A 27,054-nucleotide genomic window follows, 5' to 3' on the forward strand; every position below is an offset into this window, starting at 1 on the left:
GAATATTCTAAAGCTCCAGAGTAGATGGAAGGGGGGGGGGGATGTCAATGAGAATACAAGTCTCCTATTTCTTATAAAGATAATTAGAACCATTCTCAAAGTAGCTGTCCATGGCTGTCCAAAAGAGCAGAAGAATAAGCCTTTTGGAAGTTTTGTGTTTTTTTTCAGACTTAAATGTAGTATTTTAGCTCGCGTGCGCCCGTGTGTGTGTTTGTGTGTGTGTGTGCATGAGTGTGTGCGTCAGGAGAGCAAGGGCTGTGGGAGGGATACAATTAGTGGCTTCTGTACATCTGGGCTGTGTTGATGGGTCCTATGAACTATGTGATTTATAACATACATGCCTTTCATTTTTGTATAAACATGTAGAATGTTTAGCCAAATGGTTGAACCGTTTGGGACAATTGCTTGAAACATTCCAAGTTCTTTTTGCTTTGTTAACTTTTTTCTGAGTTACTGAAAGTTCTAATTCACTCATGAATGGGTGAGATTCAGGGGAGGAGGAATCCAACACAGGAGGGAGCGTATTTGTGTTTCAGAATTTGCCAAGGGAACCACCGGACGAGCCCGGCTAGGCTTTTGTGAGTGTTACGTGAGGGGAGGCTGATAAAAATTATTAGTATTACTTATAATCCATGAGACGTGGTAAAATTACTGTCTTAAAGGAGGTTTATTAAGAGAGTCGGGTTTATAGACGATGTTTCCCACTGAGTCAGATCATCATCCACTGGGCCTGCGAGTGAGTAGGGTCGGCTAAGGGAGAAAGCTCTTTAGAAAATTGTGTGTGTGTGTGTGTGTGTGCGTGTGTGTCTTTTTCTTTCTTTTTCTCTCCAAAGAGAGTGATGAGAGAAATTATTTAGTCTGTAGCTACAACAGTGGTGCGATTCAGATCCCAGTATTTACAGAGGCAAATTAGTTGATGGGCCAGCATACTAATGTGGAAGACACCACCCTGATTGGTGTGTGTGTGTGTGTGTGTGTGTGTGTGTGTGTGATATTGCTCTAGGAGGTGGTAAAACAACACCCAAGGAGGGACCCTCAGGATGGAGTAGTCCCTTGCTGACTCGTCTGAGGAGGAAGTGCGTTAGGTTCTTAACTGTTTTCCAAGTGTTTTTTTTCTTTGATTTGCAAAGCCGCGGAGACAGAGAATTTAATATTCGTTCCATCAGTAAGTTCTCATCCAAGTTCCCCCCAATAAATGAGTGAATAAGTAAATAAATCAATAACTGAGGCCACAATTTCTTAATTAAGTCCTACAGGAGACGGCTAGGAAATATTGTACCTAAGTTCTATTTCTAATCTACATTTGGAGTGGCTCCGTGCTGTTTCAGCCGCACGGAGCCTGTCCCTTTCTAAAGCAAGCATGAGCTCCTCTGCCTTTTAATTCTAAGCTTCCCTCCCAGCCATCCAGGCACAAAGTTGCCAGCGTTGTTTGTAGCGTGGCAGGAAATCAGTGACGAACTCTGAGAAATTAAAGGAGCCGGGATTTCAGAGTAAAAAATATAATGGAAGCCGCTCTTTGGCAGAAACTGTTCCCAACACACGGGCAGCAATCACGGGCCAACAATAATATAATTTGCATTTACCCCCTTTACCTGCAAGAAAAGTTAACTTTGTTTCCTCCCATTAATTACACTGACAAAGTATCCTGTTACGAATTCTGAATAGTTTGACTGAAAAAGATCCCCTTTTCCTAAATCCAACTGTAGCCAGCACTTTTGGTCTGACTTTTGGGGGTGAGGCAGTCCAGTTAAGCGTCTAGGCAGGGCACAGGTCATCTGCGACACAGGCGGCCCCCGCCCCGTTTTAAGCTGTTTTCCTTAATTACCAGGAGACGAGAGGGGCTCTCCCTCTGCCGGCAAAGTCTTGGTACCTGCTGGCTCGCTCCTTCCTTTCTTTCCCAGGAGGGCCCATCCTCTTTCTTCTCAAATCCTATTTAATTTTTGCATTTCCTGATTTTTATCTTGGGAAAACAAAAGCCAGCTGCAGTCACTTAAGGAAACAGCTGAAGGGTGCTGGCAGGTAGAGGTCTTGCAGGTTTCCAGTCTCAAATGGTGAGAACCCAAATGCGGCGTGTCAGGTTGCAGTGACTTCGGCACTTCTCAGCTCCCTTTCTTCTTCCTGCACACGCGCGCGCGCGCACACGCACACACACACACACGCACACACACGTGCACACGCACGTCCCTTTTTGCTCGCCTCCTGCCCAGGGTCCCCCTCACTTTCTACAGCTGTATTTCTAATCAGCAGAAGATACATCTTGCTTGGAGCCAACACGCCTTTTCTCCGCGCATTCTTAACCTCCTATCTTATGCATGGATCACTGGGTAGCTTAGAAATGCACAGACACAAAGGCGAAGCTGACATTCGATGGTTGACGGCCATAATGGCTGTTTATAAACCTAATCCATCACGTTTAGGGGACACCTCCATTTTTGTCCCTCTGAAAAGGTATAAATAATAAAATGGGATAGCTCCAGCTCGGAGGTGCCTTGGTAAATATTTTAACTATTTACAAGATCGCACCAATCACAAAAGAAGCATCTGTACCATCCACAGAAGGGCCCCTAGCCATTAAAAGAGACCCAGATGGTTGCTACCATTCGACCAACAATAACATCTCTTGATGGGAGAGCTTTTGCGGCGTGGTTTACATTTTTTTTTTTTTTTTTTACAAACCACGTTGTGAATTTTCATATCACATCCTGAACTTGTCTTCCTTTTTCTCTGCCGGCCCCCAGCAACCTTGCTAAAGAAAATCTCCCTAAATAGCCTCCCCCTACGAAAAGAATGAGGCCTTGAAGGATCATGGCAAATGGATGTTTCAAAGCCCAATTCAGAGGCAAGTCTGTACAATTATAAACTGGGCCTTCTCCAAGTCCAAATATTGACATGGGCCCACTCATTCTGTGGGTAAACACCCCAGTTGAGCCCCGAATGCACCTTGCCATCTAAGACTGAGTGCACAACCCTGGCTCGTTCGGTTTCAATTTACCCTTTCCTGCCAGGCTTAGAGAAGAGTGCAGTGGGGCCCAAGGAACTCCAAGGGTGCCCTTTGGAGTTAAAGGTATTTCTTCTTTTTGGACCCCGTGCCTGACCCTGGGGGGCAGGCCGGCAGCGAGGATAGCGTGTGGCTCTTGACATCTTTGGGCAAGTCAGATCGCTTTTTTTTGTTCTGAGTATGGAGCAAACGGAGAGACTTTGCAGCCCGTAGCTGCTTAGTAACTGCTGGGAACTTAGGTTGTTTCTAAAGCACCAGGAAACCCAGCTTTTTAGTGACACGGAGATGGCAAACAGAGAGCAGGAGAGCGGCGCCCGAGTCCTGGAGCAGATCTGATTCTGAGTCTCAGCTCGGGGGGGGGGGGGGGGGGGGCACGGCAAACGCCTTCTCCACGCCGAGCTTCGGTTTCCAGGCTGTATCACCCGGGCACCAATAGCACAAACCCCTGAGGGTGCCTGTGTGAATTACCCAAGATGATATATTGAAAGCAGGGAACTAAGCGCTCCATAAAGGTTGCTATAATTAATACTGACAAACCCATCACGGAGCGATCAAATCTTTTGAAACTAGAAGATGAGGCAGGCAGCAATTCCAAGCTTTCTGCAAACAGCGTGGGTATTTGAAGTTTCCTTCCGGGGGTGGGGGCGGGGCTGGGGGTGGGGGACAGAAACCCCAAACCATGCGACCACCACTCTCCAGGTCTAAACGTTCATTTCTTTTCCAAAGGCTCTATTTAATTTCGGAGCTCCCACTTTCCAAATTTGGTCAATAAAATTAACAGCCTCCTTTTGAGTGGAACATCACACCTCCAAATGAGCTCAAGCTGGCGCAGGGATTGTCCTGCGGAATGTGAGATTTACATTTTACAGCTCCTCGCCAAGTAATGAATGAATCAGAGCTCGTAAACAAACGATCCTCGCTTCCCTTGTTCCGTGGACCCCGACGTGGGGTGTGTGCTGCAAAGAAAAATATTTATCCTGTTTGTGTGGCGCTGGGTCCCTGAATGGCCCACCAATAAAACAACATCATAAAGGGCATTTCACAGCTGAGCTCGCAATTTAATAAACAGATGCAAACAGAAGGGCTTGGAGGTCAACAATTAAAAATAAACCAGCCCGACGTTCTCCTTGGAATTCCCCTTCTCTATAAAGTAGAGAGGACCAGGCCCCCACAGCTGTGGCAGGGCTGGGGGAGGGGTGGGAAAGGAGCTCAGGAGGGCTGTACCTGTTCTCGGTGATTATTGCCACAACTCTCTCTCTAGCAAGAAAGGGCAACTTCCAGAGCAGATGAAATGCAACTCGTGAGCCCAAAGAGGCCAGAAAACGGTACAGTGACCTTGGCTGGCTGCAAAGGCGGCCTGTCGATTTCTCTAGTTTCTGTGCCCAAGACCCTACGTGTTGGAGCAAAAGATCTGAAACAGTGGGGAAGCAAAGACTGGCTTCTGTGTGGTTGGTTTCGGAATGGGTTTTCCACTTAAATCCGAAAGTGTGTGCGTGTGTGTGTGTGTGTGTGTGTGCTTGTATGATGTCTGAGAAGGAACAAAGGCACTGAGCAAAGGTCTGGAAAGTTGGTCACAGGCACCATTCTGTACCCACTTTGCCCCATACCCTCTCTCAGCGCTGCTCAGATCAAGGCTGCCCACCAGGTGGGCACACGTGTCAGCGCCATCTTGCCCACCACGCGGACACATCTGTCAGCGCCATCTTGCTCACCACGCGGGCACACGTGTCAGCGCCATCTTGCCCACCACACGGGCTCATCTGTCAGCGCCATCTTGCCCACCACGCGGGCATATCTGTCAGCGCCATCTTGCCCACTACACGGACACACGTGTCAGCGCCATCTTGCCTACCACGCGGGCACATAGGTCAGCGCCATCTTGCCCACCACACGGGCACACGTGTCAGCGCCATCTTGCCCCACTTTGCCTGTCACTTCAGGCTCAAATACCATCTCTCCCTGCCTCACTTTCTCTTAAGTTAAAGGCGGGGGGGGGGGGGGGGGTTGGTAAGAATAGTACCTGGTTGCTGGCTGAAAGTGTTGGCTGAGGATTGGTGAGGTCGTTGGTGTAAAGCTCTTAAGGGCGTGTTTGCAAACAGCAAGGCCTCAAAAGTCCTAGTTCTTTTTAACAGTATCTGTGCGGTCTCAGGGGCTCACGCTTTCTTCTGGCCCAGAGGATTCCACCGTGGCAGGTCTCACTCACCTAACTTGAGAATGTGCTGGAGGCCTGCAAGCCCCCCATTCTGACGCGCTCACCCTCACAAAGTCCCAAACGCCTACCCAGCGAATGCGGACAGCCTCCCCACATTCCTCTGCTGATAAGAGGGGAAATGAAGGATGGGCCTAAAGATAACCATTTGCTCTGGGGGACAGACCTCCCATGAGGACCCATCTGGCGGTCAGGCAGGAGCACTGTGTCAAGTGGCGGGCCACACCAAGCTCACGCCCCCCCTCCGAGAGTCGTCGGTGGAATTATGGACCAAGAAGTTCGTTTTCTTTTTTTTTTTTTTAATTTTTTTTTCAACGTTTATTTATTTTTGGGACAGAGAGAGACAGAGCATGAACGGGGGAGGGGCAGAGAGAGAGGGAGACACAGAATCGGAAACAGGCTCCAGGCTCTGAGCCATCAGCCCAGAGCCCGACGCGGGGCTCGAACTCCCGGACCGCGAGATCGTGACCTGGCTGAAGTCAGACGCCCCCCCGACTGCGCCACCCAGACGCCCCAAGAAGTTCGTTTTCTTCGGACGTGAAGAGTAGGGACGGTGCGGTTGAGAAATCATTCAAGCACCCCGTATTCAGGTGGGCTTCCCAAATGTACCAGGGGCTTCCACACTGTCTGGTGGCTCATCTTGGGCTGTGTTCTGGGTTCTTGGGACTCCTCCCCTTGAATCGTGTAGACTTGAGCGTAAGTCCCTCCTCTGCCTTTTTGTGTTTTTCTTCTTCAAGCATCGAGAACACGCGAGAAACACCTCCAGGGAACAGGATGGAGTCTTCCTCTCCTTTTTCTGGTGTCGAAGACATATTTTCCTTCTCTGCAACTATTTATTTAGTATGAAGGAAAAACCCTCTCCTGTGCGCTCTCTCATCTACTCCCCAGGACAGGCCTGAGTGGGGACTGGTGTTCCCTTGATGTCACCGAAGAAACACTGGAGGTCGTGACGCGTAGATCATCCCATCACTGAAAAGAAGCAAAAGTGGATGGTTTTCATCCGTAATTCGTAGTTTTTCATTTTGAGCTAGGGCTGAACTTTAAAAAAGCCAACTGCAGGGAAATAAAAACAGTCATACAGAAAAAAAAAAATGTTTTTAACTAGAAATGCACAGTTGAACAAATCATCACAAAGCAGCTGCCTGCGTAAGCACAGTCCAGGTCAAGAGAGAGAAATCTGCATCCCTCTTTTGTTCCTTTCTGACCAGGACACCTAGAAGAGACTAGCCACCATTCTGACTTTTCTGATCATCATTTTCCTCCTTTGTTTTATGTTTTTGCCACCTATGTGAGTATCTATAAACGATATAGTTGAGTTTGCTTCTTTTATTTTTTTAAATTTATTCGCTTTTGAAAGAGAGAGACAAAATGAGGAAGTGGGAGAGGGGCAGAGACAGAGGGAGGCCCCGAACCCGAAGCAGGCTCCAACCTCTGAGCTGTCAGCACCCAGCCCGACGCGGGGCTTGAACTCACGAACCATGAGATCGTGACCTGAGCCGAAGTTGGACCCTTAACCGACTGAGCCACCCAGGTGCCCCAAGCTTTCCTTCTTTTTGAACTTTACAAGATAGGTGCGTATTGTATTTATTCATTTGTGTTTTCTCCTTTCCTTTGGTACTAGGCCGATAAGATTCATCCATATTGCTGAGTGAAACCATGGCACGTTCCTCCTCTTTATTCCTACAATATATTCCATTTGGGGGCTGTATCCTGATTCGTTCGTCCGCACTAGGTTGGTTGACATCTGAGCTGTTTCCAGTTTGGGGTATGAATGGCAGACTGCAAATATTCTTTATACCTGTCTCTAGGCGTGCCCTCTGCCAGACTTTGGCTAATTAAAAGAGGTGAAGGTACGCCAGGGGTGAGCCAACGCTTCAAGAAGCCTTGCATGTTTCCGTCTGCTTTCCTATACCTCTGTCATCACCATGAGAAGGTCGTGGGCATGGTAGGCTGCTCGTGGAAAGAGCGTGATGAGAGATGTACCGAACAGAGTAAACTCAAAGAAGCATGAGCCCGACCAAGCTCGGCGAACTCCAAGAGTGCATAAACAATAAATGCTTATGGTTGCATGATGCTGATATTTTTGTAGTTGTGTGTCATTCGGTGTCATTTAGCAATAGGTAAATGATACAAGCTTGTAAGCTTTGTGATAAATGTTCTTTTCTTTTTTCATGTTTATTTATTTTTAGAGAGAGAGAGACGGAGCATGAGCGGGGGAGGGGCAGAGAGAGAGGGCGACACGGAATCCGGAGCAGGCTCCAGGCTCCGAGCTGTCAGCACAGAGCCCGACAAGGGGTTTGAACCCACGAACTGGGAGATGGTGACCTGAGCCGAAGTCAGATGCTTCACAGACTGAGCCACCCAGGCGCCCCTGTGATAAATGTTCTTATCAAAATCAGTCATTTTAATTCAGATTTCTCAAACTCCAAAGCCCGAGTTCATTCCATTTTACTGGACCTCAGTCTCTTTTTCTTTTTCTTTTTTATTTTCCCAGTAACATCGATGAAAAATGTCATCGAGAATTAAACATCAGACTCCTAGCTTAAGGGTCGAGATGCAAAAATATGTGGTCGCAACCACATGGATGGAGGTAGAGAGTATTATGCTGAATGAAATAAGTCAATCAGAAAAAGACAAACACCATATGATTTCACTCACATGTGGAATTTAAGAAACAAAACAAACAAGCAAAGGGAAAAACAATATGAGAGGGTGAGAGAGACAAATCAAGAAACTGACTTTTAGGGGAGTCTGGGTGGCTCGGTCATTTAAGCATCCGACTTCGGGTCAGGTCATGATCTCACGGTTTGTGGGTTCGAGCCCTGCCTTGGGCTCTGTGCTGAGAGCTCGGAGCCTGGAGCCTGCCTCGGATTCTGTGTCTCCCTCTCTCTCTCTGCCCCTCCCCTCTTGTGCTCTCCCTCTCTCTCAAAAAGAAGAAAGAAAGAAAGAAAGAAAGAAAGAAAGAAAGAAAGAAAGAAAAAGAGGGGCGCCTGGGTGGCTCAGTCGGTTAAGCGTCCGACTTCAGCTCAGGTCACGATCTCACGGTCCGTGAGTTCGAGCCCGCGTAGGGCTCTGGGCTGATGGCTCAGAGCCTGGAGCCTGCTTCCGATTCTGTGCCTCCCTCTCTCTCTGCCCCTCCCCCGTTCATGCTCTGTCTCTGTCTCAAAAATAAATAAACGTTAAAAAAAAAATTAAAAAAGAAAGAAAAAGAAGAAACAGACTTTTAACTGTAGAGAACAGATGGTTACCAGACAGGAGGTGGGTGAGAGATGGGTGAAAAAGGTGGCAGGGATTAAGGAGGGCACTTGTCCTGGTGAGCACGGGGTGATGAAACTTGTGAATTACTACACTGCACACCTGCAACTAATTTCACACTCTACGTTAACTAACTACAATTAAAATAAAAGCTTAAAGCCATCCATGGCTTTATGAGCTTTCTACATATCTCTTTTGTCTTTATTCTAATCTATTTATTTCACGTGAGAAACTTCAGCTCTTCGAATCCCTTCTTGCCCACGACGTCCTTTTTCCTTGCGCTCCTGTTTGAATCCTCTGGTGGAAATTATAGAAGGGTCAGACAGTAAAGGTATCCAGAGTTCTGGATCGGCGCGAATCCAGGGGTCTGAAACTGATGGCCCTTGGGACAAATTGGGTCCACAGACGTGTTTCGTTTAGCCTATAGAATGTTTTAAAAATCTGAGCCAACGTGAGGGGAAAAAAAACCCCACAGGATGTTATGCAAAAGTCTAGATTTTAAGCTTTTCTAGATTAATATTAGTAATATTTTGAGAATATTTACTAACACTGGCCCTGCAGCCCTGCACGTGAAACAGGAATGAAGTTGGGGTGTTTGTCTCCTTCTGAGGGATACATGTCTCTAATTTGCCACAGTCCTTACTATTCCTTATTGCCCCCCAACTCTGAGACTGTGTTGGGTGCCATCATAAGAGCCGTTATGGTACGGTTTTCTAATGATGGAGGAATATTTTTCTGAACCCGTGTCTAACAAAAGGGGAACAATAAAAGACACCGAGAGTTCTAATTTATTCTTCTAGTCATTAAGCCTCTTTGAATTTAAAATTTGTTTAAATGTGTATTTATTTTTGAAAGAGAGAGACACAGAGTGTGAGCAGGGGAGGGGTCGAAGAGAGGGAGACACAGAATCTGAAGCAGGCTCCAGGCTCTGTGCTGGACGCGGGGCTCAAACCCTCGAGCTGAGAGATCGTGACCTGAGCCGAAGTCAGATGCCCAATCGACTGAGCCATCCAGGTGCCCCCGTTAAGGCTCTCTGCAAAGTCCCTCCCCAGTGGCCAATGTGCTATTAGATCTTGTCACTCAGTTCCCAGCGCTGAGACCTTCAAAGACTCCCCTTTATTGACTGAATAAAGTCCAGAACCCCTAGCCTGACATTCAATTCCTTCATAGTTTCAATCCCACCTTCCTTTATAGCCATGTCCCCTAACCTACGTGCTGTGACCCGTAGGCAGTAGAAACCCTGTTCATATAAAAACTTCTGGATCTTCTGGATCCCCCTGTTGATTTCATATCCTCTTATTTGGTCCCTGCTTTTTCCTCCTCCTGAATGTCCATCTTTCTTGAATGCCATTTATTTCCCGTCCCTTCTGTTAAAATGCAGCCCCATCGCTAAGGATTAAACTCTAAGTATGCCTTCCTTTCTGATGCCTTCTCGGGGCTCCACTGTCAGTATTCATGTCTGCATTTAAACACAATAAGAGTACAAAGAATGTTGAATGAATGTTAGAACCAGTGGCTTAGAGAACGAGGCCTTTCTGCTTACCATCTTTCTTTCCTCCTGGGAACCTCACTGCACTATTTTACCCCTTCAGCCATAGTTGGTTGTCTGGGATTGGACATCAGAGGCAACCTAGTCGATTATAGTTCTAATCTCCTGCTAGAGCTGGGGAGCTCCCAGATTGGGCACGTGGTCGGGGCTAAGCCAATCAGAATCCTTCCCTGGGACATTTTAGTCTATCACTAAGCAAGATCAGCAATCTCTCGTCAGCGGTGAAAGCTGTAAGCTACAAAGCTGGAGGTCTTGGTGGCCATGCTTCTCGCCGTGCCGAAGAAGTCAGGCTACAGGTGATGAAAATTAAAAGAACAGGAAAAGAGAAGCTCAAACATAAAACAGAGAGTGATTCTGAGTAGCATTCAAATCACTATGTGTTGTTTTCATTGTTCCTAAATTTAGGTCCCAAGGCCCGAGTTCACCACTGCGTGGAATTGGTGACTGTGGGCCTTCCAAAAACCCATATCTGAGGGTTAAACATAAACCTGAATACATAGAGTGGTTTAGAAATTATTTAGTGGAAAATAGGACATTCTAAAAAAGTGGCATAAGGTTCAATTGAAGGCCATGGAAATTTTTATTTCAAGCTGTTGGAAATGGATATTAAAACTAAATGAAATAATTTTACTGGGGGGGAAAAAAAACCTTCCCCGAGCTTGGATGGCCAAACTTTCCTGGAATCCGTGAGCCAGTATATCCCCTTTTGTGACGAACCTAGTCTGAATCGCATTTCTGTCACTTCCAAAGCAGTCCCGATGGATATAAGCAGAGTGTGGACACAGATATAAAGAGAACACATTGTGTATTTATTTAATCCTACAAATTCATGATGCTTGAAAGTTGAAAAATGAATAAGACACTTGTCAGTGAACTCACAAATAATTATGATTTCTTATTCACCTCTGTGTACTCAGCACCTGGCCCCATGACTGGCACAAAGTAAGATTTCATAAATGTTTGTTAAATAAATAGATGTAAGACTCAGGATTATGGAACGTTAGCAAGGTGTAAGAGCAAAGAGAAGGAAACTAACACTTCTATGGGGATGGGGGGTTGTAGATGGTGTAGGCAAGGTTTCCAAAAGTGAATGCATTTGAGCTGAGTCCTGAAGGATGTGTAGCTGCTTAGCAAGCAGAAAAGGAAGGCAAAGTAGGGGTCTAGATGGAGGCGGTTGCATACGCCAAGGTGGAGGCATAAAAGAGTGAGTTCTAGAAACCCAAACGGCTCTATGAGGCTGGGTTATGGCATTAGAGGAGGCTGGGAGAAGAGGCTGGTGAGGGAGGCTGGGCCGAGTAATGCAAATAGAGAAGATTAAATATTTACATAAGCTCATTAGTGACACTGTGGGCATGTGACAGGTATGATGTAGTTGAAACCTCCAAGGTTTAAGTACCCTGAGTGCAACTGTATCTTTTTGAAATTGATTACGTGACATTAACAGGCTCTTTCTCAGCTTCACTGGTGATCATATTCATGATTTACTTTCATCTCTCATCCCTGGAGCCAGGAACAGTGTATCCTGACCCCCATCCTTCCTCTCACATCTTTCTTAGGAACTAAATATTAGAGGCTAGAGCCTTCCTCTGTGTGTGTGTGTGTGTGTGTGTGTGTGTGTGTGTTGTCCTCTCTAAAGGTAAGCAATTTTGCTCCCAAATAATTAACAGACAAATTCTTATCATTATGAGGAACAGTAAAAAAGGGATGGGGGAGAAGGATGCTGTATCACAAAGCTATTTTCTTGATCCTTTGCAACACCCACTAAATGTGATCCCACAAGAACTTGTTGGTGCCCTATAATCTCTAAGATCTCAAAGTACTTCAGGACAGAATGCCTTCCCCTATAGACCTTACAGCCCTGTTAAGGGGGCAAGATCACCCTCACTAACTTTGACAATATCACTTGCTTTTATAAGACATGTGTCCAATGATTAGAGCACAGAGTGCTTTTGTCTACGTTCTTACAGTTGACCTTATCTGTGCAGTGGACGGTATTCCTGATTGTCCTATATTAGGTAGTGGCTAGGGGCCACTGGAGAAAGGCAACACTGGGTTCAAACCCTAAATTGATTTTTATTAACTATGAACCAGTCAGGAGAAGGTAAGTTTTGCTGCACTAACGAAGAAAACCAGGATCCCCGTGATCGAACTCAGCAAGTTTATTTCTCACCTGCTCCTGTATTCACTGAAGGGTGACTGGAGGCCCTGTTCCTCCCATTCATGCTCCAGAACTCAGTACCAGAGGTCAGCTGTCTCCCCACGTGTTGCTTTAACAGATGAAAAGAGAGCTCTGGAGGGTCTCAGCCAGTGATGAAATGCCTTAGCTCAGAGGCGGCACGCTCCCCACAATTCACTGGCCAGAACTAGGCTTGTGTCCCCACCCATCTACTACAGCCGGGCCACTTTCTAAAGGCAAGGCATCATCTTCGTTCTTAGGTTTCTAGCAGTTAATGTAAAGAGGTTTATAAGCATTATGATATTTGCATGACTTCTGACGTCTGTCAAATGTGAAAACAGAATCTCATGGCTCATGGTAAGTGTAACTACTCCTGGGGTCAAAGGCAAAGGAAAATGTATCATTGTAATATTTTTTCATAGAGAAGATACCATGGGACAAAGTAAAGACACTTTCCTCGGTATCCTTATAACAAACACAGGAACTTCATTGGGCTTCTTTAATGCTGTTCTTGAACGTTGGCTGGTGGTAGAATACCAAAGGGGAGTCCAATGAAAGCAAATTTGTAGGGGTCCAGAACACAGAGGACCTGGCTGTCTGTGGTGCTGGTCTGATCAGGGTAGAGATTTTGGAGCCTACGATGGAGAATTTGCAAAATGGCAGTTCTCCCACCAAATCCAGCCTGCTGAGGTGTTTCGTTGGTCTCTACATGGTTAGGACTTTTTGTCGTTGTTAGTTGCCAATACTTGAAGTCAAGAGATACCATATACAAATTTAAATTTTGAACTTTTATGGAAAAAATATATCTGTCAACTTTTTTTAAATGTTTTTTTAAAATATTTATTTATTTTTGAGAGAGAGAGACAGAGAGACAGAGCACAAGTGGGGGAGGAGCAGAGAGAGAGGGAGACACAGAATCCGAAGCAGGCTCCAGGCTCCGAGCTGTCAGCACAGAGCCCAGTGTGGGTCTCGAACTCACAAACCGTGAGAACGTGACCTGAGCCAAAGTCAGACTCTCAACCAACCGAGCCACCCAGGCGCCCCCATATCTGTCAACTTTTGACCAGATTTAGGCAGCACCTGTCTTCTATAAACGAGGTGTGAGCTGTCCAGCAACCCGTAGTCTTTTCTGACCCTCTGTACTGTGGAATGGTACCTACCCCATCCCTGTTGGTGTTTGTGTTTATAGCTTCTGGTTTGTAGGACTGGAAGCATTGTATTCTCTTTAAGTAACACTTTGAATACTTTCCTCAGGTGAGATTTTTTTTTTCAAGGTTTATTTATTTATTTTGAGAGAAAGAGAGCGAACATGTGTAGGGGAGAGTCAGAGAGAGAGGGAGAGAGAATCCCAAGCAAGTCCCCTGCTGTCAGCACAGAGCCTGAGCCAGGGCCTGATCCCATGGTCCTTGGATCACAACCTGACCCCAAATCAAGAATCGGATGCTCGACCAACTGAGCAATCCAGGTGCCCCTCTCAAGTGAGTTCTTAAGTAGTAGTGGCTTTGAGGTATTTCCCAGTCCAGAATTTGGGATTACTGTCTCCATGGATCTTGCCTACAGTCATGGAACAAAATGATGGAACTTCAAAGGGCAGAGGTGGGATTTGATACCTGAACGGAACTAACAAGGCTCTGTGAGATCTAGTCCCTTCCTACTTCTCCGTCTCTGTTAACACTGCTCTCCCTCCAACTTGCTTTCCAAGCTCCAGCCTCATTGTCCCTCTTTCAATCCTTTGGACGTGTCATGCGCATTCCCGCCTCATGACCTTTCCCCTCGTTCTTCCCTTTGTGTGAATTTCTTTGTTATTCCTTCTGGCTCCTCCTCCCATTTGTCCAACCCTAAGGGAGCTCATTCAATAGGTCAGCCATCTTGACAGGTGTCACCTAGTTTTAAAGGATGAGCCCTACCCTCCACAGGAAACTGGCACCAAAAAAATAAAGTAGCCAGTTAAATGTGTTGAACTGAACCTAAAAGTTAGTGTCACATCAGGGTGAGCCGGCCATGATAGGCTCTTCTATGAGAACTCATGCCCTGACCGCAACAGCCATGTAATAGACTGTGCATAGGAATTTAGACATGAAAGAGGAATTTTAATGTGCATCTAAAGCACTTGGGGAGTTTGTTGAAAACGTAGATTCTGGAGCCTTCACCCCAGAAACTGAGACTAATAAGACTTGGGTGATAGGCTTGGTTCAAGAGGAACACGCCAGAATGGCTAACCTGATGGTCAAAATATGAAAATACTCTTTACTTATTGGTAAATACCAAATTCTCCAACTGTCTTGGGAACACCACACCCATTGAAACTGCCCCGACCCCTAACCCAAGACCTCTTGGATACACCCCCCCCCCCCCCATAATTGGCAGACAAATGAGTTATGCCTTGCAGAGTTGGGTGCTTTGAAGTCTCTTGCATTCTGACTGGCACCATTTCCTATTATTTGTTAAATGTTTTCTATTTGACTCCTGATAATAGGGCATGGGAACCTTAATTTCGTAAGGGACCTAGAAACTTCTGACCTAACAGACATACTAGCCATACCTTTAGAAACACTAGTCTTCGGGCACCCGGGTGGCTCAGTGGGTTAAGCGTCCGACTTCAGCTCAGGTCACGATCTCACTGCTCGTGGGTTCGAGCCCCATGTCGGGCTCTGTGCTGAGGGCTCGCAGCTTGGAGCCTGGAGCCTGCTTCAGATTCTGTCTCCGTCTTTCTGCCACTCCCCTGCTCATGCTCTGTCTCTCTCTCGGTTTCAAATATAAATAAACATTAGCAAAATTTTCAAAAATACTTTTAGAAACTTAATCTTATGGACTGATGGAACCAATGGTGATAAATGCCATGATCAAGGCCTGGAAAACATGAGGCAGGAATAGAAGAGGGACCTAGTCTTCTGGTAGTGGGGCATGGGGTTGTTGGAGAACCATCTGAGAAGACACAAAAGAAGCAATGTCTAGAAAGGTTCTCAGGAGCTCTCCAGGATGCAAAAGTATTAGAAGCCTCAGTTGCAGTCAAGTAATATTCTCAACTTAGCAAGAGATGAGAAGTGTCCATATACACAAAGACAGGAGATTATTAACAGCTGCAAGGAGACTGAAAACAAGATAGCAACACTGAGGCATAGAAAAGGAATTCCATGGGGCGCCTGGGTGGCGCAGTCGGTTAGGCGTCCGACTTCAGCCAGGTCACGATCTTGCGGTCCGTGAGTTCGAGCCCCGCGTCAGGCTCTGGGCTGATGGCTCAGAACCTGGAGCCTGTTTCCGATTCTGTGTCTCCCTCTCTCTCTGCCCCTCCCCCGTTCATGCTCTGTCTCTCTGTGTCCCAAAAATAAATAAACGTTGAAAAAAAAATTTTTTTTTAGAAAAGGAATTCCTCCTGTGGCTGAGGGACAAGGAAGGACTATCTCCCCCTTTCTGTGTTCACCGTACAAAGCATTACCCAAGAGCATCTCAGAGATGCATGTAGGGTTACAATAGAGATTGATGGAATTTGGAGTGTGTTGGCCGATTAATCGCTTTTCAGAAACAGTATCTCTCTCCCTCCCATGCTTTCATGAGAAGAGTATACTTCGTCACCTTTGACCTTGGACGTGATCACCTGACTTGTTTTGACCAATGACATTTGATCAGGCTGAGGGCGTCAGAGACAGGATGTGTTTGTGAGGTTGACGGTGTAGCCTTCCGTGTCCGCCATCATTATAAGGAAGTCATGCTCCGATTAGCTCCCTGGTGCCAGGGGGAGGATGAGATCAGCCAACCTGCAGGTATGTGAACTGAGTAAGTGCTCATTTCTCTATACAACTGTGATTTTGTGGTTGTGGGTTACACAACGACAAAGGACCGGTGGAACGATGGATGTGTGACAAAACCATGTCAAGGCCTGGAGAGGCCCACCCAAGTCAGACTGAACTGTCTTTCCTATTTTGCTCCACGGTGGCTAAGGGACTGGCCATCGTTTCAGCATATTCTCTTAAGAATAGAAAAAAGCCAAAGGAATTCACATCTAAATACAGTCATAATATTGCACTTTGACGGTTCATTGACCACCCTACATGCTAGATTCCATGGACTCTAGCTTTAGATGGAATAGCTCATGGAACTGAGATTCCTCTCAATCAGTCCCATGTGTCTATACTCTTTTTTGGATAATCGTGAGGCCCAGAAGGGGACCAGTATGCAGACTGTGCATTTTTTGGTTCCTGTCTAGACCATTCAACCCAAAACTGAAATAGCCGAGCTGAATAAGGAGCTGGGCTGTAGGGGCTGAAGTAGGGGAAGGGTGAGGCTGGGGAGGGGAAGGGGACAGAAGGCTTAAAAATAGCGGGAAAGAATATTGCCTAAGGGCTCGGAGATAAACAACGCAGTTTCGGTGTCTCTTCCCATGACCCAAATCACGGGTCTTAAGAATGTGCACTGGTGTTTCTGAGTCGGGGAAAGGTGTTCACTTTTCAGCGAAAACAAGGGGCCCACACCAAACAGCCTCTGGCTGTCTTACTCCAAGGGCACAGTGGGGTCGGCCTGGGGCTCTGTTGGAATCAGAAGAAGAATGGAACGCTGGCTGACAGGCCCTGGGTGTTACGGTGGAGCAAGTCAAGGAATAAGGGCTTTGCGCACACGATCTCCCTTCACAAGCCTCTGACACCTTGTGCCCGAATATCCCCATTGCGTGTACGAGGAGGCTAAGGCTCAGGGAGGCAAAAGCAGTTTCCAAAGTCGAGGGGCTTCAGGGGCTCACGTTAGGGTTCGGGGTTAGAACTTATGCTCGCGTAAATTTAAAGCAATCATGAAGAATCACCCATGGAGAAACGGTGCTTTTGAATCTTGAAAAATTCCATTCCACTCCTGCCTCTGAGGAGCAAGGCAGGGGAAATGGTCGAATCTCAGCAGGAAGGCTGCACCAGCTGTATTTTATCTCATTTCGGCTCATGTCATCAGTGGGGGGACTGTCGCATCCGAGTCGATTGTCTCAGGACAAGGCAAGAAGTTGCAGGAGACCTTTAGAAATCGGAGGAGTGTCCGAGTTTCTCCGCACGCCACACTGTCTGATCCAGATGAGTCCTGGCCGAGCCTGGGCTTTGAGGGGCTCCTGGGGCACAGACAGGTGAGAAGAGCCAGCCTTTCATTTCAGCCACGGAGAAGGTGAAATCAGAGAGGGGAGGTGATGGGCCCCAGGCTCCACAGTGACAAGGCGGAGATCCCTACCCCCAAGGCAGGTGGCCCCATCGCCAGAGCCACGCTCTTTTCTGCTGTGTCACGCTGCCCCTCCCTTGTCATTTCTGGGGCGTGACTCATGGTGGGAGATAATCCCGGGGCTCTGCCTTCCCAGGAGCTCTCTCCAACACATGTCACTTTCTGGTTTTGTGGAATGAGGGAAAAATTCCAAGAAATTAAATGTTTGTAAACCAGAGTGCTTTGTGTTGTCTCCGAGGGTTAACCCCTTTCTGGTTGTTTTATTTGTGTGTGTGTGTGGCGGGGATGGCGGGGGTGGAGGAAGAGGCTTTCCCCCCCTCCCCATTCCATTTAAACAAATACCAGAGCTAGAGCTAATGGAGGCATTTAGAGGTGCGCCAGCCAGAGTAAGCAAGGAGAAAACCCTTACAGCCACAGTGTTTATGGTGGGGGAAATTCTTCGCAGGCTCTTGCACACACGAGTTTTGCCTTATTCTATCTTTGTGAGCACAGACATGTGTGACCGTGCCGTGCCCACCATTCATGGCAAGACCCACTTGCTGAGTAGCTGTAAAGTCTTACAGGGATTTCAGAGACCACGGAGCAGTCCTACCCGACGCGGTCGCATTGAAGACCGGCTTCATCGAGAATCTCTGCTCACAACGCGTAGAAGTCTCCTTAGACCAGCTCAAGCACAGCGGAGATACCGCTGAAAAGAATAGAAGGGTATCGCCCAGAATGAGAAACGGATAAGAATCAGGACTTGGCAAGTCAGACAGAAACGCCTCAATCTTTTCTTCCAGGGTGCCATGATGCCGGATTTGTGCTTCTCTCTATGATGTTTATTTTTCTCTCGTTTCACAGATTTCCATAGTATTCTCAGCTGCAAATCAGAGACACTTCAGCTGTACCGGGGGGGGCACTATGGCCTTGCCATTTTTTCATCCAGACCAAGTTACGGTTATATTTGGGTCACCGTGGCCATCGAGCAGTGGACGGGGAAACGCAGAGCTTGTTTGTCGACATGTCTCAGAGTTTCGCTCTGTGCCACCTTCCGTCATTTTTTTTCTGGATGCCCGGGCAAGCTGCCTTCGCAGGAGGAGGGAAAGCTGGGTGATTAGAGCGATGTGTATGTTTCCTTTCAAGAGAAAAGTTAATTTTATTATGAGCAGGTTATTTAGAAAGTGACAGCTTTGCAGCTGGGAACGCTTTTTTACCACTCCTCTATAATCTTAATGGCTAACACTTTTTTGATTGCTTATTATGTGCCAGGCAGGGCTCTTGGCACTTCCCACATACTGGCTCATTTAATTACCATGATAATCCGGTGCGGAAATGCAGTCATGGGTTCCCTTTTGCAATGCAGGAAACTGAGGCACAGGGAACTTACCCAACTGGAGCAAGGACGAGCTGGGAATCGAACCCAGAGCCTGAACTTCACCACTTTACTAGTTAGTATTTTGTGATGACTCTTAGCACATGCATTACTTGCCTGGCACGTCGTAGCCCTTTGTACATATCATGTCATTGAGTCTACACAAAAGCCATGACTGGCGGTCAGAACCATCGTGTAGATGAGGAAACTGAGGCACAGTGAGGTTAGATGGCTGGTCTCAAGTCGAGAGAGCTCATCGTGGCAGTGCTGGTCTTCAGACTCAAATCTCGCCCAGACTCTAGGCTCTTCACCGCTGGGCTTCACCTGCTAGCTTAACACAGACCTACGGAGGCTAGAGTCTTAGGCGAGAATGTGCTAGGGAACGGTCAGAAAATTAAAAAGGGGCGCTTGTGGGGCTCAGTCGGTTGAGTGTCTATTTGGGCTCAGGTCATGATTTCAGGGATCGTGAGTTTGAGCCCCGCGTGGGGCTCTCTGTTGTCCGTGCAGAGCCAGCTTTGGATCCCCCAACCCCCTCTCTCTCTGCGCCTCCCCTGCTCGTGTGCTCCCGTTCCCTCTCTCAAAAATAAAAATAAACACTGAAAAAAAAAAAAGAAAGAAAATTAAAAAGAAATGTTTTCAGGGCTTTAAAAGACCAGAGCGAAAATCGTAAGTTTGAAGCAATTTTCTGGATGGAGAAGGAGGGCTCAAACAAAGCAACCAAACCCTCAAACTGCCTTTCAACGTATCTGAAACGGATGCGTCTGGGAGAGAAAAATCTGGTAGATATTGAGCCGATTACAAGTTTCCAACAGCTGAAAGGAGCCGAGCTGCAGGCCGATCATTGTCAGAAAAGCAAATCCGAATTTGCCCCAGAGCAAAATAACTTGCGGAAAATCAGGAAGAGGCTAGATGGACAGTAAGTTATGAACATAAAACTCTTTGTACCCGACCCAATTAACCCTAACCCAAGGCAACCCTGTGCCTCTAAGCTATTCATTTAAGGGTTTTACGATTTATAGGCAGCCTTTCTCAGGGGAGGTCCCGCCTGGCTCTGATTTCACTTTTCACAGCAGCACACGTGTAATCCCACCGCGTCACAGCTACACTATTAAGCCAAGACCAGAAAATGCACGTTTCACAGGATGGAAAGAGACCAGAAGGGTCCACAGCCGGCCCCGCTTCTCTCCGAGAGGCTGGTGAGAGCTCCGAGGAAAGTGCACCCTGAGGCCTGCCTGCCTCCCCTCCAGAGAGGGAGGAGGGGGAGGGCCTGAGGCTCTGTTCTCAAAATTTAGCCTTCGAATTCGAATTCAGAAGGGGGGGGGTCTTGTGACCACCACACGCGCAGAAACAAGGTAAACCCAAAGTCGGGATCGCTTCCTTCCGGGAGGGAGGAGACGCAGCAAAGCCCCCAAGACTGTTGGTTAGACACAGACAGAGGCCAGAAGGCAGAGGCGTTCGTATCTCCTGCTAGTTCTCCAGTTAAAATATCACCGCGGATGAAGAGGGTTTGGCTCTATGGAGGGGCAGAGGGCAGGGATTCCCCAAAAGGATGGTAATTGAGGGCCCGGAGGTGAGACTTAGCCTGGCAGGGGAGACACGACTCTGGAAAATAAATCTGTACGGGCAGCCCCAGCGTCCTTGGAGCTCTGTGGTCATTCTTCTCCGTAGGCTAGGCCTTGCGATAGGAGCCACAGTCACTAAATTGCGACACCTAAATGCAATGAGGAGACTTGGGTCCCCCGGGGCAGACACCAAGTGGCTACACTCCACCACCAATGGCCAAATGGTCACGATTGCCATAACAGACAGCAGAGATAGAAAACCACGATCGGAACGGTGTGACTGGTGTAGACCCGTGGTGTTGGCTAGTTGACCGCCGTGTTCTAGATGTGAAACAGGACGCCCACTGCATTCTCACTGGACCTGTATATGCAGGAAAGTTCTAGGGCGAGTGAACAAGTCTAACCTAATCATAAACATGCAAAGTCATGGGCCCTCAGTCAACCCCCAGACTCGAGCCACTTTACAGGCCCTGAACCCCTTGAATAAAGTGGAGGCTGAGGCCCCCGGAGGAAGGACTCCCATATTTTCTTTCTTTCTTTCTTTTTTTTTTTTTTTAATGTTTATTTATTTTGAGATTGGAAGAGAGAGAGAAAGCAAGCCGAGGGACAGAGAGAGAGAGAGAGAGAGAGATGGAGGGAGAGAATCCCAAGCAGGCTCCGTGCTGTCGGCACAGAGCCCGACATGGGGCTCGAGCCCACAAACTGTGAGATCATGACCTGAGCTGAAATCAAGAGTCAGACGCTCAACCGACTGAGCCACCCAGGCGCCCCACGGACCCCCATATTTTCAACGTCTGTGCTGTCGCTCTTTCTCCCAGCCTTTTCCAAAGTGGCCTGTGGCCTTTTGCCAGGCTAACTGTATATTGGAGAAGAGGAAATCATCAGCCCTTTCGGGGACTACTGGACCCTGGCTTCCAAACTGACACTAATTTCAGGAGACCCAGACGTCACCCGGGCCCTCCAGGCAAAGTAGGGGCTTCTGGAGGCCAGGGGACCAATGAAGGTTTATCTCAGGTCCCCCACGCAGGGGCCTAGGGGGTCCCAAACCCATCCTGTGGTTATTTCCCTAGTTCCAGGATGTATACGTGGAGCAGACACTCTCAGCAACCGGCAGAGTCCCCGCATTGGTCCCCGGACCTGTGGAGTAAGTGCTATTGTGGTGGAAATGGTCGAGCGGAAGCCCCCCGAGCTGCCTCTATCAAGGCAAAGAGAAAACCAAAAGCCCTACCACATTCCTGGAGGGGTGGCAGAGATCAGTGCCACCACCCAAGCCTCCAAGGGTGGTGGCCGCAGGGCTGGGGATCGCACCGCAGACCCATTCGACTGGCCCGTTCTGGCCTGTGCAGAAGACGGGCTAGAGAATGACCCGGATTCTCGTGACTTTAACCAGGCGGTGACTCCAGTTGGAGCTGCCGTGCCCGAGGTAATTTCCGGGCTTGGTTAAACTAACACGTGACCCATCTGGCAAATACCTTGTCCTCCACTAAAAGCACTTCGCTCTGAGCCGGCGAGGCCAGGAATGCATTGTCACTGTCCTACTTCTGGGGCGTCTCAGCCCTCCAGCCCGGGGTTGTAATTTAGTTCACAAGGACCTTGATCGCCTTTCGCTTCCAGAAGGTATCGCACGGGCCCATTGAGTACAGTGATGATGTGATGCTGATGGGATCTTGTGAGCAGGAAGTAACAAACACCCACTCAGGACTTACCAGGAAGACGTTTAAGTGACGGAGGGTGGGACAGACATCTGACGGAAATTCAGATGCCTGCAGCCTCCGTAAAATTTTTAGGGGCCCAGTGGTGTGGGGCGTGTCAAGACGCCTCTTCTGAGATGAAGGGTAATTTTGCTGCATCTGGTTCTTCCTAAAACCAAGAAAGAGGCACGATGCTTAGTGGGGCCTCGCTGGGTTTTGTTCGCAATGTATTCCTCTCTGGCAAATGTGACTCCCGCTCATTTACCGAGGGATCCCAGAAAGCTGCTAGTTTAGAGTAGGGCCCAGAGCAAGAGGGTCTCTTCAAGGGGTCCAGGCTGCCACGACAGCTGCTCTGTCACTTGGGCCACAGGATGATCCAGTAGGTCCGATGGTGCCTCAAGTGGAAGACGGCTGTGTGGAGCCTTTGACAGGCCCCCGTAGGCAAACCACAGCACAGGTGCTTAGGAGTTTTGGAGCAAAGCCCTGCCCTCCCCTGTGAGAAAACAGCGCTTGGCCTGCTCTTGGGCCTTAGTAGAGACTGAAAAGTTACCCATATGCCACCCAGTTACCACGTGACCTGAGACATCCATCGTGAGGTGGGTGTTATCTGACCCACCAAGCCATAAAACTGGGTCCGCACAGGAGGACTCCAACCTCAAGTGGAAGTTTCCAGCTTGCTGACTGGATATCTTGGGACTTGTCAGCCTCCAGAGTTTTGTGAGGCGGTTCTTTTTTTTTTTTTTTTTTTGAAGTTTATTCATTGTGAGAGAAAGAGATAGCATGAGTGGGGGAGGGACAGAGCGAAGGAAAGATAGAGAATCCCACGCAGGCTCCGACAGGGGGCTCGAACTCGCGAACCGTGAGATCATGACCCGAGCCACAATCAAGAGTCAGATGTTTGACTGAGCACCCCTGGCAGTTCTCGCTCTCTCTCTCTCTCTCTCTTTCTCCTGTCGGTTCTGCTTCTCTGGAGAACCGTGACGAACACATTCAGGACGAAGATGATGGTACAGTTGTGCTGAGATTAGAGGAAGATTTGGAACGAGGAAGTGGCAGGAGGCTGAGAAGGAACGGGCTTCCCAGCCGAGGGAATAGTCCGTACAAAGGCCTCACGAGAGGAGGGAGCCTGGTGGGTGGAGGAACCTGCAGGGGAATGTAGCCTGAGGGAGAAGGGGGGGACAGTGGCAGGCGATTGGCCACAGACTCTGCAGGTACCCGACAGCACGGGGCCTGAGACAGGCCAACCGTGTGGTTGATCATCTTCCCAGGACACAGCCAAGGAAAGGGAGTGCTGTTGAAAACCAGGACAGTGTACCCAAGCCCGGGCTCTCTCGGACCAATTTGGGGCCCTACCGTTCAGGCCACCCTTAGAGCTTTGCAATTTATCCTGTGAGCGATGGGGAAATTCCGGGGGTGTTCTAAGGAGAAGTGTGACGTAATCCCGTTTGTGTTTTCAAACTCGCTGCGGCTGTTGCGTGGAGAATGAGTTGGGGAAGAGCGAGAGTGGACAAGGGCAGGCCACTGAGGGGGAAGGCGATGCAGAAACCTTGCCCGGGTTTCCAGACGCTGCCTGGTGAAACGCGGACCCCGGACGGCAGCACCAACTCTTACCGGAGCTCCCAGCCTGCCGCCCTGCCCTACGTATTTTAGACTTTCCAGCCCTCACGACTGTAGAGGTCAACTCCTTAAAATTTCTCTCTCTCTCTCTCTCCCCATATATATATACATGTATAGTAAAACCTCGGACGGCGAGCAACTTGTTCTGCGAGCGTTCCGCAAGATGAGCGAACGTTTCTAATATGTTTTAACTTGATAAATGGACGAGGGCTTGCAATACAAGTAGCCGTGATGTCAAATGTCACGTGATCATAACTGAGCCGACGGTTCTTCTCTCTCCCTCGCTGTGGGATTGCGGGCGATCGTCTCCCAAGCTTAGGTGATTGGTCTCAGGCCACGCTGCGTGGCAGAAATCGGTGATTTTTCAGGACGTTGGAAGGTGCCCGCGACTGGCACTAGTGTATTTTTTGTCACTTCGAAGCACCGATGGATGGTCCTTTGCTTTTCCATACAAGAGTAAGCTTAGGAAAGCTTGGCTTCCTTCTAGGTCAGGCTGCCTGCGGATATAGACCCTTTCCTCCGCTACCTTATTGCCAGTTACGTTAAATACAGAAAATGACAAGTGTTTATTCATACTGTTCCGTCCTCACCATCTGTGCGAGCGTATACAATGGCCCCCATGGAGAAAAAGATTCCATTGAGCCAACAGACAGCAGTGATTCTGTTAGTGATAGTGAAAGCCGTCCTACACGGTGACCCTCCTCTCTCTGGTCTCCCTCACACCAGCCACAAAGGTTTTCCACGGTAAGTGCCGGTTAATCTGTTTATTTTTCTTTATGTTTGTATTTTCTTTATGATTTTGTATTATTTGGCAGTATGGTAATCATTCTTATGGGAATATTTTGGGGTTGTAGAAAGAATCAATTGAGTTTCCATTATTTCTTATGGGGAAATTCGCTTTGATATACAAGTGCTCTGGATGACAAGCATGTTTCTGGAACAAATTACGCTCGCAGACCAAGGTCTTACTGTGCAAGTTATGTGTGTGTATATATAGCATAGTCTATACCTATAAGGCCTCTGCAGATCTCCCGTTGGTTTTCTCTGGAGAACCCTGCCCAACACAGGTGTGGGTACCCTGGCACATGAGAACGCCGTGTGAAGACTGGAGTTCATTGCCACAAACCAAGGAAATCCCGGAAGCCAGCACAGAGGCCCAGAACAAATTCTTCCCTGGTGCCTTCTGAGAAAGCATAGCCCTGTTGACACCTTGATTTTGTACTACGGGCTTCCAGGACTGCGAGGCAGTAACTTTCTGTTGTTCTAAGTCACCCAGTTCGTGGCGCTTTGTTCTGGGGGGCGTTAGGAAACAGCACGGATTCCGGTGGCGTTTAGCTTCTGGTGAGTTTCGGCTTCCCCGTGTTCTGCCTCCTCCAACTCTCTGTGCTCGACTGCAGGTTCTATGCCGAGGATGCCATTTGTGGTCACAGGCAGCGCTGTTGATCTTCTTCTCTGCTCAGGGCGCCGCGTCAGTGTGGGTATTTGAGAACAGAGGGTATTTGGTCCTAAGGTGGAGACGGCTGGAAGAGACGGGGGTCTCTGCCCTGGATCTTCCATGGGCTGGTAGTCCTTTCTCCTTGGAAGCCAGCGGAGGGAGAAAGAAGCTCCCAGCCTTCTTGAACGATTGCACCAGGCCTGCTTCTCCTGCTCTCGCTGCTGAGATGCCCCGCGAATTACTTCCCACGTTTGTCGTTGAGGACTACAACCAAAACCACAATTTTTTCTTTTTTTGGATTTGGATGCAGTCGGGTAATGGTTGAAATCTTAAACGTTAAACTATGTAACTTCTAGAAGGACAACGCATTAGGAAACGTGTCTTCTTGAGGTTGATAAAGAGTTTCTTTTTCTTAAGTTTATTTATTTTGAGAGAGAGGGAGACAGTGTGAGAGGGGAGGGGCAGAGAGGGGCAGAGAGAGGGAGACAGAGAATCCCCCGCACGTTCTGCGCTGCCAGCATAGAGCTCCACGCGGGGCTTGAACTCATGAACCGTGAGATCGTGACCTGAGCCAAAGTGGGTCACTCAACCGGCAGAGCCACACAGGTGCCCTGATGAAGAGTTTTTAGGATACGACGCTGAATACGTGCTGCATAGGAGAAACGACCCGTGTACTCCAACTAGTCAGTGGGTGAAATAAATGTGATCCGTCCATTCAATGGACTATCACCAAGCAATAAAAGGCAAACAGACTCTGCATTGGCACAAAGACATAGGTGTATCTTGAATGCATTTTGCTAAGAGAAAGAAGCTAGACCCCAAAGGCTATATATTGTGTGATTCCACTTAATGCCATTCTGAAAAACAAAACAAAACAAAACTATAGGAACCGAGAAGAGATCAGTGATGGGAGACGGGTTGTGCACCGTGGCACCCGCATGAGGGAATTTGGAAGGTGGTAGAATTTTCTGCAAGCGGCCGATGACCACTGAGCTCTATAGAGCGAGTATTTTTTGATGTAAATCTAACAGAACACTCAGCCAAGTGGCATGGAGAGTCTAAAATGGAACACCGCCTATAACAAATGAATCAAACTTCACTGCAGATAAGTATCATTCGCACTGAAGGCAGGGGTGGAGGGGGGCGGGGGAAGGGAGCTGACTCTGGAAAGCAGTGTGGCACTGAAAACCCTACGGCCAAAGGCCAAAAAGAATGATGCAAAAACTGTACTCTGGTTGGTAAATTCTGATTTCACTGAGGAAGGGTTAGCAATTCTGCAACTGCTTTAGGGCGTACTAAGAAGATCTGTGGCGTCAGTAGATACATTGTAGATAGCGGACACGATTTCTCACTGTCAGAAGAAGAAGTTACAAATGAGGAAGTAGAGGAGTCTAGAACAAACCCTGTGGGGCTGGTTTAGCCTCCGAGGTTATCAGTATAAACTCATGATGTTAAACGTGTACCGGCAGAGAGGGAGATACAAAAATAAACATAGATACGTGTGGACACATGGCTTAGTATGCACACATACATTTCTTAGCCCAGTTTTCCTGGGAAGACATGAAAACACCCCAGCACCATTAAGTACTTAAATATTATTACTTAAATATCATTCTGCACAAAAAAGGAACCAAGGCTCCTTGGAAAAGTGGTTGACTTCAGGGCTGGGGAAGGGAAAACCCAAGATGATCATGGAGCAGATAGTGGTGCCAGAAACTAACGAAGTGCCTTAAAAAAAAAAAAAAAAAAAAAAGGAAGAGGTGTTCGGTGAAAAGACCACAGGAGCCAACCTTTCAATTTTTTTTTAGTGCTCATTTATTTTTGAGAGAGAGAGAGAGAGAGAGAGAGAGAGCAAGAGTGAGTGGGAGAGGGCAGAGAGAGAGAGGGAGACACAGAATCCGAAGCAGGCTCCAGGCTCTGAGCTGTCAGCACAGAGCCCGACACGAGGCTCGAACTCATGAACTGTGAGATCATGACCAGAGCCAAAGTTGGACGCTTAACAGATTGAGCCACCCAGATGC

The 27,054-nt window shown here is 48.0% G+C and overlaps 1 long non-coding RNA gene across 1 annotated transcript; it reads left to right on the forward strand.

Moving 5' to 3' along the window:
* The first annotated feature begins 380 nt into the window (after positions 1–380).
* LOC122495177 lies at positions 381–7,285 on the forward strand. The gene is made up of 2 exons (XR_006300357.1): positions 381–578; positions 6,829–7,285. It is a non-coding gene; the product is annotated as an uncharacterized LOC122495177 (long non-coding RNA).
* Positions 7,286–27,054: the final 19,769 nt, after the last annotated feature.

Source organism: Prionailurus bengalensis, chromosome E2 (assembly GCF_016509475.1).
Source record: "Prionailurus bengalensis isolate Pbe53 chromosome E2, Fcat_Pben_1.1_paternal_pri, whole genome shotgun sequence".
NCBI lineage: Eukaryota > Metazoa > Chordata > Mammalia > Carnivora > Felidae > Prionailurus > Prionailurus bengalensis.